Source organism: Gorilla gorilla, chromosome 1 (genome assembly GCF_029281585.2).
Source record: "Gorilla gorilla gorilla isolate KB3781 chromosome 1, NHGRI_mGorGor1-v2.1_pri, whole genome shotgun sequence".
NCBI classification, from domain to species: Eukaryota; Metazoa; Chordata; class Mammalia; order Primates; family Hominidae; genus Gorilla; species Gorilla gorilla.
In genome coordinates this window covers 154,591,294-154,608,396 of record NC_073224.2, presented here as the reverse complement: position 1 = coordinate 154,608,396, position 17,103 = coordinate 154,591,294, and the positions used below count along the sequence as shown (strand labels likewise).

General features: G+C 39.2%; 1 protein-coding gene across 5 annotated transcripts in view; it reads right to left on the bottom strand.

Moving 5' to 3' along the window:
• The window catches only part of DDAH1 (dimethylarginine dimethylaminohydrolase 1), a 261,883-nt gene that overhangs the window by 57,732 nt on the left and 187,048 nt on the right, over positions 1-17,103 (bottom strand). Inside the window, exon 1 of one of the 5 annotated variants that reach the window (XM_019023275.4) lies at positions 11,676-11,798. The exons of the other annotated variants lie outside the window; for them this stretch is intronic. The gene's annotated coding sequence lies outside the window, so the exon portion shown is untranslated. Of the gene's footprint in view, positions 1-11,675; positions 11,799-17,103 lie in introns of those variants that run through there. 5 annotated transcript variants of the gene reach the window in all.

Genomic DNA, 17,103 nt, shown 5'->3' with positions numbered 1-17,103 from the left:
AACTGCCTCTATTGTAAATGGCTTATTAAGCCACTCCTATTAGGGTGTTAACTACTGAAAATATGTAAAGCTGAATAGATACCATATGGAATTAGGCATTTAAAAATAACTAGTGCACTATTTACACTACCTGCCTGATGAGTAGTTTATCCCCCATTTAGATATTAACTGAAAATATGTAATGGAAAACAAATAAAGGAAACAGATGTCTTAACTTTAAAATTCTTTCATCAAACAGCAAAGTTATTTTCTTATAATTTTTAAATTCTATATCCATCTTAGAGCTTTAGAAGAAAGTCTAGGTCTCTCCAAATTCAGGGTACTAAATGCTTGCCTCCATCCAGGCAGTTTTCCAGTGAGCAGAGTTGGAGAAGCTTTTCTTTTCACAGGGTAACTTGTTTGGAATAAGCTGCCTGTGTATCCAGAATGGTCTTTTTTTTTTTTTTTTTTTTTTTAGCAAAATCAAGCTGGAGAAAAGTGAAATTCACTCCCTGGATTACCTTATGATTATGAAAATATTTGTGTCTATTTTTTTAGAGTTCCCAAGATTAGGCAAAATAAAGTTTTTTTTTTCCCTGCAGCTTCCCTGCTGAAATACCTTAGTGAGAATGCATAAAAACCAACTCTAAATGATGCACAAAGCCACCGAGAGTAAGTAAATGTTAAAGCAACAATAATGTGATTCAACACAAATAAGTAATAGCCCCAATATAAAAAGCTGCAAAATTACAGTAATTTTACAATCCATCTGAAGTAGCAAAACACATTGTTACTTTACCAAATATTAAGTGATCACCTAATGTATGTCAAAGCTACATGCAGATATATGTGTGGTAAATTTCTGGACTGGAGAATTAAATGAAAAGAAACTAGCACAGGATATTTAGTTCACAGAATCATGAAATGTAAAACTCACAAGAGCCATCTGTGGTCATACAGCTCAGGTGACCAACTCCCACTAGGTTGGCATGACTCTCCCCTGCCACAGAGGCAGAAGCAGGATTAGAACCCAAGTCCCCTTGTTTACGGTTTAACAAGATTCCTGATAAACTAAAAATGGTTTTGATATGAAAAGCCAATGTTAAGACTATGAATAGAAAGCTGTTTCTACTTTTAAAGTTTTAGAATCATTAATACATTATTAATTATATATACATATATATTTAAATTGTCTTCTAGACTCCAAGCATAAATTAACAGATTTCATTTAAAGTTTTCATATTGGCTGGGATTTCATCATTTCATGGCATCAAATGAGGAGCCATCTGCCATCTAACCAAACCCAAAGGCCACAGAATAAATGTGGCCTAGCACTGAAAAACAGGAGTGAGGACCACGGTACTCTGTGATATTAGGCAGGCAGGTACATTTTTAGAGGTTTCCATACAATTCAAAGTTAATGGTCTAGGTGTTTTTCAATTGGTATTGATAAGGAAAATGTAAAAATCAAAGTGATTTACAATGTCTGCCAGATTTTCCTTCACAGATTCTTTTAGGAAGCAAAACATCTTTCTCTTCCCTTCTCCCCCTCATCCCCCCACCCCCATACAAGTAGACACACACACACATTCAGTAAAATTTTTGAGTAATCCATTTGATGACTGAAGATTTGGCTTCCTAACTAAATTGATAACCTCTCTTCTTCTTCATTAATATTTGAAGGCTGCCCACCTAAAGAATTGGAAAATATATAGTACAAACTGTAACAAAATTTTTGTATTTGATCTCTAATTTCTGACAGCTGAACACTTGGCAAATGTATATATAACGTGAGCATAAAACATGTCATATGAATAAAGTTTTCAGCATGAATATGAGGTAATAACGTAATTAGACTAATTTTTATAAGTGACTTATTGGACTTCATTCCTTATTTCAATCATATTTTGCATACTGCCATTTTATGAAGGACATAAGTAAAAGACTATTCTGTTCAATACAAATGGTATCAAATTTGGAAAACCAAAAAGGGCTAAAAGAAGTTAATGAGGGTGAATGGAATCACCCCTATTAAAGGTAAAGTGATAGAGCAGGTGTAAGCTATTATGAGGAGGCCATTTTGTATCTCCTCCTCCTCATAGTTTCTCCCTAAATATGCCAAAATGAAAATCTTAGCTTTGGTTATGTGCTTAGCATGTCTTCATTAATAAAAATTTCTGGTAATGTAATGGAAAGAGGATTGTGCTCTGCTATAGAAGGCAGAAAAAGTAATAGTAAAGGAGTACCCTCTCTATGGAAACTGGGATTTTTAATTTTTATTTTTATTGTTTTTTTGAGACAGGGTCTTGCTTTGCCACCCAGGCTGGAGTGCAATGGCACAATCACAGCACACTGCAGCCTTGACCTCTGGGATTCAAGAGATCTTCCCACCTCAGCCTCCCTAGTAGCTGGGACCATAAGCATGTGCCACCACATCCAGCTAATTTTTGTATTTTTTGTAGAGACAGGTTTTCACCATGTTGCCCAGGCTGGTCTAGAATTCCTGAGCTCAAGTGGTCTACCCACCTTGGCCTCCCAATGTGCTGGGATTATAGGGATGAGCCACCATGGCTGGCCCTCTGGGATTCTTTATAACAAGTGGAAATCCTAGCAAATGAAATGCCCTATTCTATTCTTGCAAATGAAGTAAGCATCCAGACAGCTGTTTTGTGACATCACTAAGCAAGTATAACAGGAAAAGGCAGAGAAGACACCGTACATTTATCTGAAACTCTACAGAAAACTTATAGTGACAGGTAGAGATAATGAGGCACAGCTAAAATTCTAAATTAAAAATATTTCCAAAGGCAAATTTCAAAAAGCTTTTTACCTTTACCATTTCTAAATTTCCTAATGTGCTTTAAATGCAAAAATATGTCTTAGGCCAGGCACACAGATACTAAAATAGCACTTAATCTATTGCTCCATTACAAGTGAATACATTATTTCCATTATGGTTTATCTGTAGCAAATTTTGTTTTTAACCTCAAGGGAACCGTATAATATTAAGGGATGTAAGTGGCCTTATAGAGAATTATCCAGTCCCTTGTTTTCACAGATGAACAAACTGAGGCCCAGCTGAACCTCTTGTTAAAAGCCACCAGCTAGTTATATTTCAGAGCTGTGTCTTCTGTCTCCCAGGGCAGGGAGCAGTGCTCTTTCCATCACATTCACAGCATCGGCCTCCCACTAAATGGTTGCAATAGCTATAGTCAATAATGGTGCCCTACTATGCTCTCTTCCTGGATGACCTAATATTTAAGCTTCATAACAAGTCCATGAATTACGTAATATTTGAACCACTAGTCTACAGAAAATTTATAGTGACAGGTAGAGATAATGAGGCACAGCTAAAATTCTAAATTAAAAATATTTCCAAAGGCAAATTTCAAAAAGCTTTTTACCTTTACCATTTCTACAGAAAGGAAACTGAGGCACGGAACACTTACATAACTTGTGAAAGAGTCAGCCTGCAGAGCCACACCACACACCACTCTTCACCATTATACTACTGTTCACTGTTCTCTTCTTTTCCAAGGCATTTGCTGACCTTATATTCACTGTACTCTAAACTGAACTTATCTATTTCCCAAACCTGCTGGCATCCTTACTTTCCAACTCAGTTAATGTCATCACTGTCCTCTTTAATCACCAACCTTGGAATCTTAGGTCATCTCTGACTCCTTCTGAGTTCCTCACTCTTTTCTATGTTTCTACCACTGGAAAGGATCTTGAACCCATGTGCACTGCAATTTCCTAACAAAAGGCCTCATTCCCTGTTGCCTGAATGATTGCAAAGCCTCCTAACTGGTCTCCTTCTAACAGCTGTCCCTTCTCAAATTCATCTCACACACTGGAGCCAGAGTAATTCTGCCAAAACAACAGAGAGCTCATTGGTTTAAAAACCCAAGCTTACCTAACATTCTCTGTTACATTTTTCTTTTAAGTGTATGAAGTTTTCTTTTTCTTTCTCAATCTTCTCCTTGAAGCCTTATACAATTTTGTGAAGTTGGTATTATTCTTCCTATTTAACAGATGATGAACCAGGCCGTATGACATTAAGTAATGTTTAGTAGATAATTTAAAAACTTATAAATTCTGTTATGTAAAAATGTAACTTCATTTTCTTATAAGTAGATAATCCGGGTAAACACAGTCAAGTCCAGTAATTTCTCAATTATTTTAAATTCCAACTCAGTTAAATTCAGGTCCATCCCCTCCTCTCCACTGCTTTCTTCCTGGGTGACATTCACAATGAGCATTTACCCAGCATTTTGTGCTGGCATCTTCCAGGATGTACAATCATCCCAACATAGTCTCAGATTCTTGGTCCCTGGCACTGGCAGAGCTGAAATGGTCATATTCCCACTGGCCTCTGGTTACATGATCCATGCTGCCTTCTGTAGTCACATATTATTTGTGATAACAAACAAGGTAAGGATTGGTAAGGATCAGAGGTAAGGCAGGCATAACGTAGAAAACTGACTAGCACAAGGTCTCTTATTTACAATTCTGAAAGCCCAAAGTTCTGAAAACCAAGGGTATTCTTTTTTAATTTAGTGCCTGAACTAATTTGGCAGTAAAACCTGATTTGATATGAAAGTTTTAGACTTTATCTCATCTAGAATGAACATTCCTAGGTTTTGCTGCACATATATTAATGTGGTTGATTAAAGGGTGCTATCTTAGACTTGTGTGTGTGTTATGAAATATGGTTGACATACTCCGTTTACTTTCAAAATATGAAAAATTATAAATTTTAAAACACATCTGGCGCTCTGGGTTTCAGAGAAGAAACTATAGATCTGAAAGATATATTCTAGCCGGGCGTGGTGGCTCACACCTGTAATCCCAGCACTTTGGGAGGCCAAGACAGGTGGATTACCTGAGGTCAGGAGTTCAGGACCAGCCTGGCCAATATGGTGAAACCTCATCTCTACTAAAAAATACAAAAATTAGCTGGGCGTGGTGGTGGGCGCCTGTAATCCCAGCTACTCGGGTGAGACAGGAGAACTGCTTGAACCTGGGAGGTGGAGGCTGCAGTGAGCCGAGATCACTGCACTCCAGCCTGTGTGACAAGAGCAAAACTCCATCTAAAAAAAAAAAAAAAAAAAAAAAAAAAAGATATATTCTTTGGATACAGAATTCTAGGTTGGCAAGTGTTTTTTGTTTTTCGTTTTTTTGCACTTACAAAGATTGTCATTACAATGTTTTCAGCCTGCATTGTTTCTTTTCTTTATTTCAATAGTTTTGGGGGAACAGGTGATTTTTGGTTATATGGATAAGTTCTTCAGTGGTTATTTCTGAGATTTTGGTGCACCTGTCACCGAGAAGTATACACGTTACCCAATGTGTAGTCTTTTATCCTTCACCCCCCTCCCACCCTTCCCCCAGAGTCCCCAAGTCCATTATATCATTCTTATGCCTTTACGCCTGCATTGTTTCTAATGGGAATTCCGCTGTCATCCTAGTCTTTGTTCCTTTATACACAATGAGTATTTTTCCTCTGACTGCTTTTCAGATTATCTCTTCACTACTGGTTTTCAGTTACAAGCATACCTTGTTTTATTGCACTTTGCTTTATTGTGATTTGCAGACACTGTTTTTTTTACAAATTGAAGGTTTGTGGCAAACCTGCATCAAGCAAGTCTATTGATGCCATTCTTTCAACAGCATGTGCTTGCTTGTATCTCTGTGTCACATTTTTGTTAATTCCTGCAGTATTTCAAACTTACTATGTCCACATAAGACAGCAAACTTAATCAATAAATGTGTGTGTGTTCTGACTACTCCATTGACTGGTTTGTTTCCCTGTCACTCCCTCTCCTGGGGGTCTACCTATTCCTGGAGACATAGCAATATTGAAATTAGGCCAATTAATATCCTACCATGGCCTCCAAGTGTTCAAGTGAAAGGAGGAATTGTACATTTCTCACTTTAAATCAGAAGCTAGAAATTATGAAGCTTAGTGAGGAAGGTATGTTAAAAGCTGAGACAGGCCAAAAGCTAGGCCTCTCATGCCAGTTAGCCAAGTTGTGATTGTAAAGGAAGTTGTTGAAGGAAATTAAAAGTGCCACTCTAGTGAACACACGACTAATAAGAAAGTAAAACAGCCTTATTGATGATATGGAGAAAGTTTTAGTGGTCTGGATGGAAGATCAAACCAGCCCCAATATTCTCTTAAGCCAAAGCCTAATCCAGAGGAAGGCCCCAACTCTCTTAAATTCTATGAGATCTGAGAAGAGGTGAGGTGAGGAAGCTGCAGAAGTTTAAAGGTAGCAGAGGCTGGAAGTTTAAAGGTAGCAGAGGCTGGCTTATGAGGAAAGAAGCCATCTTTATAACATAAAAGTACAAGGTGAAGCAGCAAGTGCTGATGTAGAAGCTGCAACAAGTTATTCAGAAGATCTATTACAGCTAACACACAGCATTGTATGTTATGAATATGGTTGATGAAGATGGTTATACTAAACAAAAGTTTTCAAATTAAATCCAATAGCCTTATATTGGAAGAAAATGTCATCTAGGACTTCTCTAGCTGTTAAGGAGGAGTTAATTCTGGCTTCAAAGCTTCAAAACACAGGCTGACTCTCTTGTTAGAGGTTAATGGAGCTGGTTACCTTAAATTAAAGCCAATGCTCATTTACCATTCTGAAAATCCTTGGGCTCTTAAGAATAATGCTAAATTGACTCTGACTGTGCTCTACACATGGAACAACAAAACTTGCTTAACAGCACATCTGTTTACAGCATGGTTTGCTGAATATTTTAAGCCCACTGTTGAGACCTACTGCTCAGAAAAAAAAGATTGCTTTCAAAATATTACTGCTCATTGACAATGCACCTGGTCACCCAAGAGTTCTGATAGAAATGTTCAAGGGGATTAATGCTGTTTTTACACCTGCTGACACAAGATTCATTCTGCCACCCATAAATCAAGGAGTAATTTCAACTTTCAAGTCTTATTATTGAAGAAATACATTTCACAGGGCTATTGCTGCCAAAACAGTGATTCCTCTGATGAATCTGGGCAAAATAAGTTGGAAACCTTTTGGAAAGGATTCATCATTCTAGATGTCATTAAGAACATTTGTGATTCATGGGAGGAGGTCAAAGTATCAACATTAACAGAAGTTTGGAAGAAGTTGATTCCAACTTTGAATGGTTTAAGACTTCAGTAGAGAAAGTAACTGCAGATGTGGTAGAAATAGCAAGAGAACTAGAATTAGAAGTGCAGCCTGAAGATATGACTGAATTGCTGCAATCTCATGATAAAACTTGAATGGATGAGGAGTTGCTTCTTATGGATGGGCAAAGAAAGTGGTTTCTCAAGATGGAAACTGCTCCTGGTGAAGATGCTGTGAAACATTGTTGAAATGATAATAAAATATTTAGAATAGTCCAAAAACTTGGTTGATTGACAGAGCAATGGTAGTTTGAGAGGACTACAATCTTGAAAGAAGATCTACTGTGAGTAAAATGCTATCAAACAGCATTGCTTCTTACAGAGAAATGTTTCATGAAAGGAAGAGTCAATCAACACAGCAAACTTCACTGTTGTCTTATTTTTTAAAATTGCCACAGTCACCTCAACCTTCAACAACCACAACCCTGATAGGTCGGCAGCCATCGACATTGAGACGAGACCCTCCCCAAGAAAAAGATTATGACTTGCTAAAGGCTCAGATGATTGTCAGCATTTTTTAGCCATAAAATATTCTTTAACTGAGATACATATATATTTTTAAGACATGATGCCATTCCGCAATTAATAGACTACATTAAAATGGAAACATAACTTTTATATGGACTGGGAAGCAAAAAAAATTGTGACTCCCTTTATTGTGGTATTTGCTTTTATTGTAATAATCTGAATGGAACCTGTACTATCTCTGAGGTATTCCTGTATTTGATCATGATGTGTAAAGTTTCTGGTATTAAGTAGTGATTTCCCCTCACTGCTAAGGCAAGGCTCTTCTGAGGCTCTACTCAAAGCCCTGTGTATTGTGAGGTCTCTCCTTTCTGGCTTTTAGGAATATAATCTCATTTCTGCATGAGTTCTGGGAATTGTCTGGCTTATTTTCTGCTGGTTCTTTCTCTAGCTTTGGGTAGTTCCTCTTATGCATGCACAGACAAATACATACCTACCCAAAGACTCAAGTAACAATCCTGCATATCTCTGGAATGCTGTATTTGAGCAGCCCCTCATCTCCAGTACTCTGCCCTGCAAATTCTACCATTTTAGTTCTCCCAAACTCTGATTTTTTGTCCCCTCAATTTGATAAGACCAGTAGGTTCTGTTCTGCATCCCCTCCTCCACCTCTGTGGCCTGAAAACTGCCTCCAGACAATAAGCTGGGAAAATTGTAATCTCAATTCATTTGTTTCCCTTCCCTCAGGGATCAGTCCTACACTTCCTGCGTGCACTGTCTGAAAAGCTGTTTCACATAGTTGGTCCAGTTTTCTAATTACTTACAGCAAAAGAAAAATTCCTGTAGCAGTTAATCTTTCATGATGGAAGTCAAAGCTTCAAGACTATACACCTAAACGTTGTTACTTTTCTTTCCTGACCACCTCTGTGACAACATTATATAATGTCCCATAACTCAAATGACAATTTTTTTCTCATTTAAACAATGAGGAACAACATTTCTCCCCTTAACAAATTAACAGAAGGGAGGTCTAGAAATTGCTTCTCTAAGAACAAATTTAGTGATTCTTGATGATCTTGGTGACATTGGCATGAAAGGGAGCAGACAGTGAGTGTGATAAAACTTCTTTAGGATTTATTTACATGTTACTTAAAATGCTAAGCTCTGATACAACCTTAACTCTAATGGAACTTGGAAGCTAATTAAGGAGACCTTTTATAACTGTATAGCAGTCTGTCTCTGGACTGTATTTGGAAGATGAGTCTGAATCAAAGTGGTTAATAAGCAAATTTAACCATGACATTACAATTAACAGAGTCTCAGAAGTACAAGTAATAATCACTGCTGATTCTTTTCCTCTTCTCCTCTGCAATATCTATTTAAGCTTCTGAGTAAGACAGACGTGGTTTGCCAGAGTACCTTTGCTGAAGAACTCAAAGCCACTGGCACAGAGCAAAGCAGTTGGAAACACAGAACCATAGCTATAGCCAGGGAGCTTTTCTAACTTGAATCAAAAACAAATTCAGAATGGCTTGGAGAGAAACAATCCACTGAAGGCTGGTGAAGAAGACCAGGATCATCTTAGAAATAAATAAAGCATTAGTAAAATACATACTAATTATAGCTTACTGACTGTATTCTTTAACAGTTTGCTTTTAAGAAAGCAACCTCATTTTAACACATATTTCAAAAGAAGAAAAGTTGGAAAATGTGAAATCTTTTCCTCAAATAATTTTGCCCACTGGAAAACCCATAAGTTTGGACTACAAGGCCTTAATCAAGGCATAACCTCTTATCTGATGCAAGTTTACTCTGCAGTTAGAGTGGCCTGGCAGGAAGATGGTATAGGAGAGCAGTTGAGCTCATGGATATTGGAACAAATGAGGCCTCATTTTGAATATAGGATCTACCACTTACTTACTAGTTGTGTGACCTTGGGCTATTACTCCATGCCTTAGTGCATTTGCATTGTTATAAAGGAATACCTGAGGCTGGGTAATTTATAAAGAAAAGATGTGTATTTGGCTCAAGGTTCTACAGGTTGCACAAGAAGAATGGTGCCAGCATATGCATCTGGGAAGGGCTTCAAATCACTTCTACTCATGGTGGAAGCCAATGGGAGCAGGTATGAGCAGAGATCACATGGTGAGAGAGATGAAGGAGGAGAGAGAGGGAAGGAAGATGCCAGGCTCTTTTTAACAAGCAGCTCTTGCAGGAACTAATAGAGTGAGAACTCACTCATTACCAGGAGGATGGCACCAAGCATGAGGGATCTACCCCCATGACACAAACACTTCCCACTAGGCCCACCTCTTAACATTGGGAATAAAATTTCAACATGATATCCAAAGTATGTAATCCTTTCCCTGGTTCCCCAAATCTCATGTCCTTTTCATATTGCAAAATGTAATCATTCTATCCCAACAGTCACCTAAAATTTTAGCTTGTTCCAGCATCAACTCAGAAGGCCAAAGTCTCATCTTATACTCAAGGGAAGTTACTTACAGCTGGGAGCCTGTACCATCAAAGACAAATTATTTATTTCCAAGATACAATGTTTGTACAGGCACTGGGTTAACAGTCCGATTCCAAAAGGGAGGAATTGGACAAAAGAATGGGGTAACAAGCCCCATGCAAGTCCAAAACTCAGTAGGGCAGATGTTAAACCTTAAAGCTCCAAAACAATCCTTGACTCTATGTCCCACATCCAGAGCACACCGGTGCAAGGGGTGGGCTCCTAAGGCCTTAGGCAGTGCTGTCCTCACAGCTTTGCTGGGCAGCACACATGGTTGATCTCGTGAGTTGGAGTCCAATGCCTGCAGCTTTTCCAAGCTGAGGGTACATGCTGCTGGTGGGTCTACAATTCTGGGATCTTGAGGATGGCAGCCCCATTCCCACAGCCTCATTAAGCAATACCCCAGTGGGGACTCTGTGTAGGGGGCTTTTACCCTACATTTCCCTGCCACACTGCCCTAGTAGAGGTTCTCTGTGGGGGCTCCACCCTGCAGCAAGCTTCTGCCTGGGCACTGAAGCTTTCTGATATATCCTCTGAAATCTAGGTGGAAGCTGCCAAGCCTCCATCACCCTTGCATTCTGCATGCCTGAAGACTTAACCCATATGGAAATTACTAAGGCTTATTAAGGCTTATACCCTCCAGACAGACAATTGGAGAAATAACTGGCCGGAGCTAAAAGCAGCAGGGACTGGGGGGTAGTGTCCTGAGGTGGTATAGGGCAGTGGTGCCCTGGGCCATTCCCCCGAAACCACTCTGACCTCCTAGGTCTCTGGGTCTGTGATGGGAAAGGTGGTCTTGAAGGTTTCTGAAACACCTTCAGGACCTTTTTCCCATTGTCTTGACTATTAGCACCTGGCTCCCTTTTATCCATGTTAATCTCTCTAGCAAGCAATAGATCAGCCACATCCTTGGATTTCATCTAAAAGTGCTCTTTCCTTCCTACTACATAGGCAGGCTGAGAACTTTCCAAAATTTTCTGCTCTGTTTCCCTTTTAAATATAAATTCCAACTTAAGCTCATTCCTTTGCTCCCATATCTGATTATAGGCTGTTAGAAGCAGCTACACCACTTCTTGAGTGCTTTGCTGCTTAGAAATTTCTTCCACCAGATAACCTTCATCATCATCACTATTAAATTCAGCCTTCCACAAATCCCTAGGACATGGACACAATGCTGCCAAGATATTTGTTAAGGCATAACAAAAGTGACCTTTGCTCCAGTTCCCACTAAGTTCCTCACTTCCATTTGAGACCTTGTCAGCTGGGCTTCACTATCCATATTTCTATCAGGAGTCTGGTCACAACCAATTAGCCAGTCTCTAAGAAGTTCCAAACTTTCCCTTGTCTTTTTGTCTTTTGAGCCCTCCAAACTCTTCCAAACTCTGTCCATTATCCAGTTCTAAGGCTGCTTCCCCATTTTCAGGTATTTTTATTGCAATGCTCCACTCCTCAGTACCAATTTTCTGTCTATGATGCTATAAAGGATACTGGAGGCTGGGTAATTTATAAAGAAAAAAGGTTTATTTGGCTCACAGTTCTGCAGGCTGTACAAGAAGCGTTGCACCAGCATCTACTTCTGACAAGGGCCTCAGGCTGCTTCCACTCATGGCAGAAGGGAAAGAGGAGTCATTGTGTGCAGACATCACATGGTGAGAGAGAGGGAGAAATGGAACTTGGGGAGGTGCCAAGTTCTTTTTAACAATCAGTTCCAGGGGAACTAATAGAGTGAGCACTCACTCATTACTCTGAGGATGGCACCAAGCCTTTCATGAAAGATCTGCCCCCATGACCCAAACACCTCCCACTAGGCTTCACCTCCAACACTGGGGGTCAAATTTCAACATGAGATCTGGAGAGACAAACATCCAAACTATATCACTCAACTTCTACAACTTTTGGTTCCTTGTCTGTAAATTGGAGATCACAATCGTGACTATCTCATAGGGTTGATACGATGATTAAATGAAATAATACATATAAACAGCCTTAATGAAAAGCCTGACACAAAGTGATCCCTCAATCTTAGTTATGTACCATTACTACTATTGTTAAGAAAAAATAAACTTTCTCTTGAACACCAGTCTTATAAATACAAGTCATATAAATAGACAGTAATTGTCATTAAACTATGAGATGACAGAAATAATGTGAATGAAAAAGTCATTATATAAAAATAATTGTAAGCCTTGTTCACAGTGACCCATGAAAAAATGCAATTGGAATCATAAAAGGAAACAACACACTAAATTTGCCTCATTTTTCTGAGTACCATTTCAAAATCTGTTGTCCAGAATCATTAGAATACTTAATAAAGTGTAAAATGACATGTTACATGAAAAAATCATGAAAATGTCATTATAACAACCCAGAGCCATCTCCTCTTTGGCTTATCTGGATGTAGCACCCAGTAAATCCTAGTAGATAGTAATACTCTAGGACCACCAATGGCTCTCTGAAAAATGTCACCTTCACTGTGATCCTGATGAAGCTATTTCTATCTACTTTCAGTGTGGAGTATTTGGCATCCTGACTGACAGTCTGTTTAAAGTTCACTGGCCCAGGATTCACTTAAAGGAATTCAAATAGACGACCCCTAAGAGGCTATGTAGCAAAATGATTACATTCACAGGTTTTGAAATTAAACAACTTGGTTCAAATCCTTTTTCTGATAGTTGCCAGTTGATTGGGAAAGACACTACACTCTGAGCCTCAGTTTCCTCACCCATAAAATGATCATTAACAGTTGTTTTTAGGCCAGGTGTGGTGGCTCACAACTGTAATCTCAGCACTTTGGGAGGCTGAGGCAGGAGGATACCTTGAGCCCAGGAGTTCGAGACCAGCCTGGACAATAAAGTGAGACCCTGTCTCTACTAAAAATGAAAATTAAATGCACTCCAGCCTGGGAAACAGAGTGAGATCCTGTCTCAAAACAAACAAACAAACAAACAAAAACAAACTGGAAAAAATAAAAATAAAAGTTGTTTTTATCTCAAAGCGTTGTGATGAATAAAATGATGTTTATAAAGCTCTTAGCGTGGTGACCTACTCAGTAAATGTTCAATAAATATTATTTACTAACTATTAAATTTTAGTCTGGGAGTCTAGACAATCCCATACAGAAGTCTCAGAATACCAACTATGTGCTACTTCCAGCACTGCTGAGTTATCCATTCACTGAACAGATGTGTGTTGAGTGGCTGATGCTGTCTCAGACCCTGTGCTCAATGCTTTACTCACTTAGTTGAAATCCTCTCATCATGATGGGCTTTGTAAGAGATTGTGAGCTCTGTGAGGCTAAAGTCTCTACTCTGATGTTGATGGCTATATAACCATGTAATGTACGGGGCCTGGCACAGTGCCTACCAAACAGGAGATGCTAACAAGTTTTATGGAATGAATAAATGAGCAAAGGATGAATGAATATGACACAAGGAAGATTAACTCCTTGACCTGGGGGAACTCATGTTCTAGCTGGAGTTGGAATTAGCTCCCTAAAAGACAATGGAAGCAAAAAGTGTCAGGGAGGGAATTTTAGAGCCCACCATGCTAGTGGGCTGACCATTAGTAAAATATCAACAATTTCTGTTACAGTTATGCTAATATAATTCAGTGATAAGAGCAAAAGAATGTGTAATCAAAGCTGATGATTCTAGAAGACCTCTTAACTTCTAACGAAAAACAGAAGCATCTTTTTTACTACTTATCATAGGAAAATAAATTCTAGTCGTTTTTATATGTGAAGTCAAAAGATAGAAAGAAATATGTGGTTGCATATCTTTCTATGTTAAGTAAAGCCCAGTCCTGCCTCAGTGTCCTCACCCTATTTGCTGGTGGTTAGGGGTGTCAATCACCACCTCCCACCTCTTCTCTATCTTATGGCTAATTAGGAAGAGACAAATGACAAATAGGGATCATATATCAGCTTTATCCGGGGTCCCTTGGTAATGGCCAAATTGGAGAACTGGCAAGATCTCCTACCTTCTAGTTAGAACTGAACACAGCCTGATCTGCAATTAGAGTGAATTTGATTTAAAACCCAACTGCACCACCCTCTACTCCACACACCTGTCCCAAGACATTCTACAGCGTATGTGGGGATTATAGGAACTACAAGATGAGATTTGGGTAGGGACACAGCCAAACCATGTCACCTACTGACCTCCAGGAAAGGGAAGGGGGAAGGACTGGAGATTAGACTCCATAAAAACTTCTGAATAACAAGATTTGATAAGCTTTGGGGTTGGTGAACACATGGATGTGCTGGGATGTAATGTACCCAAAGAGGGCATGGGGGTGCCACACCCACCCCCATACCACAGTGCCAGCTTCTTAGACGGTAGTCACAGTAAGTGGTTATTACTGCAGGGGCCTCTTTATTTGTTCTCTTCTTGAGCACTGAGATCTTAAAGCCAACGCCATCCTAGCTCTGAGAGACCCAAAATCCAACATAAAAATGGGATCCCTAATTTCTAAACATCTGACAACTCTGCCTTCCAGTATGCCTGCCTTTTTCACGTACAGAATTATGGCTCAGGAAGCTGCAAATATCAAATCTTACTACAGATAATATAGAATTACAATGGCTACTATGCAGAATGTTCCAGATGAACAAGACCATTCATATAAGTGTACTTGAATCCCAAGTTTCTATAATTAGGCAGAGAGAATGGGATTGTTATTCTAATTGGCATTCAGAAGCCTCAAGCAGACAACAGGATTCTAAAATTGCTTTTTAAAAAAATTCATTGCAAAGAGCTAATAAAAAGTTAACAAATGTGAGATATCATCCATACCAAGGACAGTAACATTAACCTGACTTATTCTGCTCCCCTCTGTCTTTGCCTGAATAGTCAGTCTACTAACTCTGTCTTAAATGCCTCCCTTTTCTGAAAACACAATTAAATGCTTTCTTTATAAGAAAAACCACCCCAAATTCAGGAAGCAATCCCTGAGTGACTTATACTCTTCGGAAAAAAACAGAGCCAAGGGCCATAGTTTAAAAAGTTCCTAAACCTACAGAAGACCTCCAAATATTTTCTGAAGAGAAGCCAGGTGTAGTGGCACATGCCTATAACCCCAGCTACTTGGCAGGCTGAGGTGGGAGGATCACTTCAGCCCACGAGTTTGAGGCTGCAGTGAGTTACGATTATGTCACTGCACTCCAGCCTGGGCGACAGAGTGAGACCCCATCTCTAAATAAATAAATAAATAAATAAATAAATATAGAAAAATGTAGGAAAAATTTAGGGTCTTCACTGAAACATATCCCCAGGATATCTGAGCTCAACCAACTAATACACATATTGGTGAGAATCAGAGAAGCCCCAAAATGGGTGAAAGATGCAGAATGGTATTACCTGACAAGCCCTGCCTGGTCCATTATGGAAAGCAGGGAAAAACTGCAAATAACTTTTTGAAAGCCATTACCAAAGTAAAGTGTTTCAGTTGGATGGCAACCAACAACCTAGGCTGGCCTTTTGGCCTGCTCTGGGGCATTTCTTTAATAAATGACTGAAAAAACAGTTTCCAAAAAACTGTTGGTATTGGTGCAAACAAGTAGGACATTGGAAAAGAGACTGCCCCAAATATTTCCAGGGAAAACATTATAAACAGGCTGTGTACCCTCTGATAATCTCCACATTGACCACCAGGATTGACAGGCCTTTGGGGGAAGCTCCAGTTGTTATCCTGTAGGTAGACACCAGAACTGTGATTTCTACTTTATCTATTTATTTTTTTAATTTTTTTTTTCAATAGGTTTTGGGGAACAGGTGGTGTTTGGTTACATGAATAAGTTCTTTAGTGGTGATTTCTGAGATTCTACATTAAACCCCATTTTTGTTTTTGTTTTTGGCTTAAGTAACAAAAATGTATTGTCTCAGTTCTGGAGCCTAGCAACTTGAAATCAAGGTATCTGCAGGGTTGGTTCCTTGCTAAGGCTATGAGGAAAGCATCTGTTCTAAGCCTTGTTCCTTGGCTTATAGATAGCTGTCTTCATATTCACATTGTATTATCTTGGTATGCATGTCTATATGTCCAAATTTCCTCTTCTTATAAAGCCACAGTTATACTGAATTAGGGCCTACTCTAATTACCTCATTTTAATTTGATTATCACTGTAAGACTCTATCTCTAGATAAGATCACATTCTGAGGTACTAGGGGTTAGGACTTCAACATACGAATTCTGAGAGGATATCAATTCAACTCATTACATAAGTGCTGCTGAGCTCTTGTTAGAAAATGAACCCGTGGGCTGGGTGTGATGGCTCACACCTGTAATCCCAGTGCTTTGGGAGGTTGAGGCGGGCAGATCATGAGGTCAGGAGTTCGAGACCAGTCTGGCCAACATAGTGAAACCCTGTCTGTACTAAAAATACAAAAATTAGCTGGGCGTGGTGGCATGTGCCTGTAATCCCAGCTACTCGGGAGGCTGAGGCAGGAGAACGGCTTGAACCAGGGAGTCAGAGGTTGCACTGAGCCGAGATCGCGCCACTGCACTCCAGCCTGGCAACAGAGCAAGACTCTGTCTAAAAAAAAAGAAAAAAGAAAGAAAATGAACCCCTGATGACTCTCAGGCCTGACATTCCCCATTTTGAGGTGGGTCAACTACGATGCAACTACAAGGAAAGGGAGTAAAATCTCAGACCCTTCACAGATCCTGACTTCATGGGGACTGATGTAAGAATAAAAGTCCTGCAGTTTCCAAAGGTCTTTGACATGGACACTCTAAGCATCTGACATACATGGCTGATTCCTAGTATTTGGTCTCTCCTAGGTCATTTTGCTCTATAACAATAATTCACTTGCCCATTCTTTTAATTGTTTTATTCCCTCAAACGAAATATTTATTTTGCACAAGACACTCCTTAATAGCAATAACAACATCAACAACTAATACTTATAGCATTGTTCTATACACTATGTATCATCTTTACTTCTTAAAATACCCCTCTGAAGGA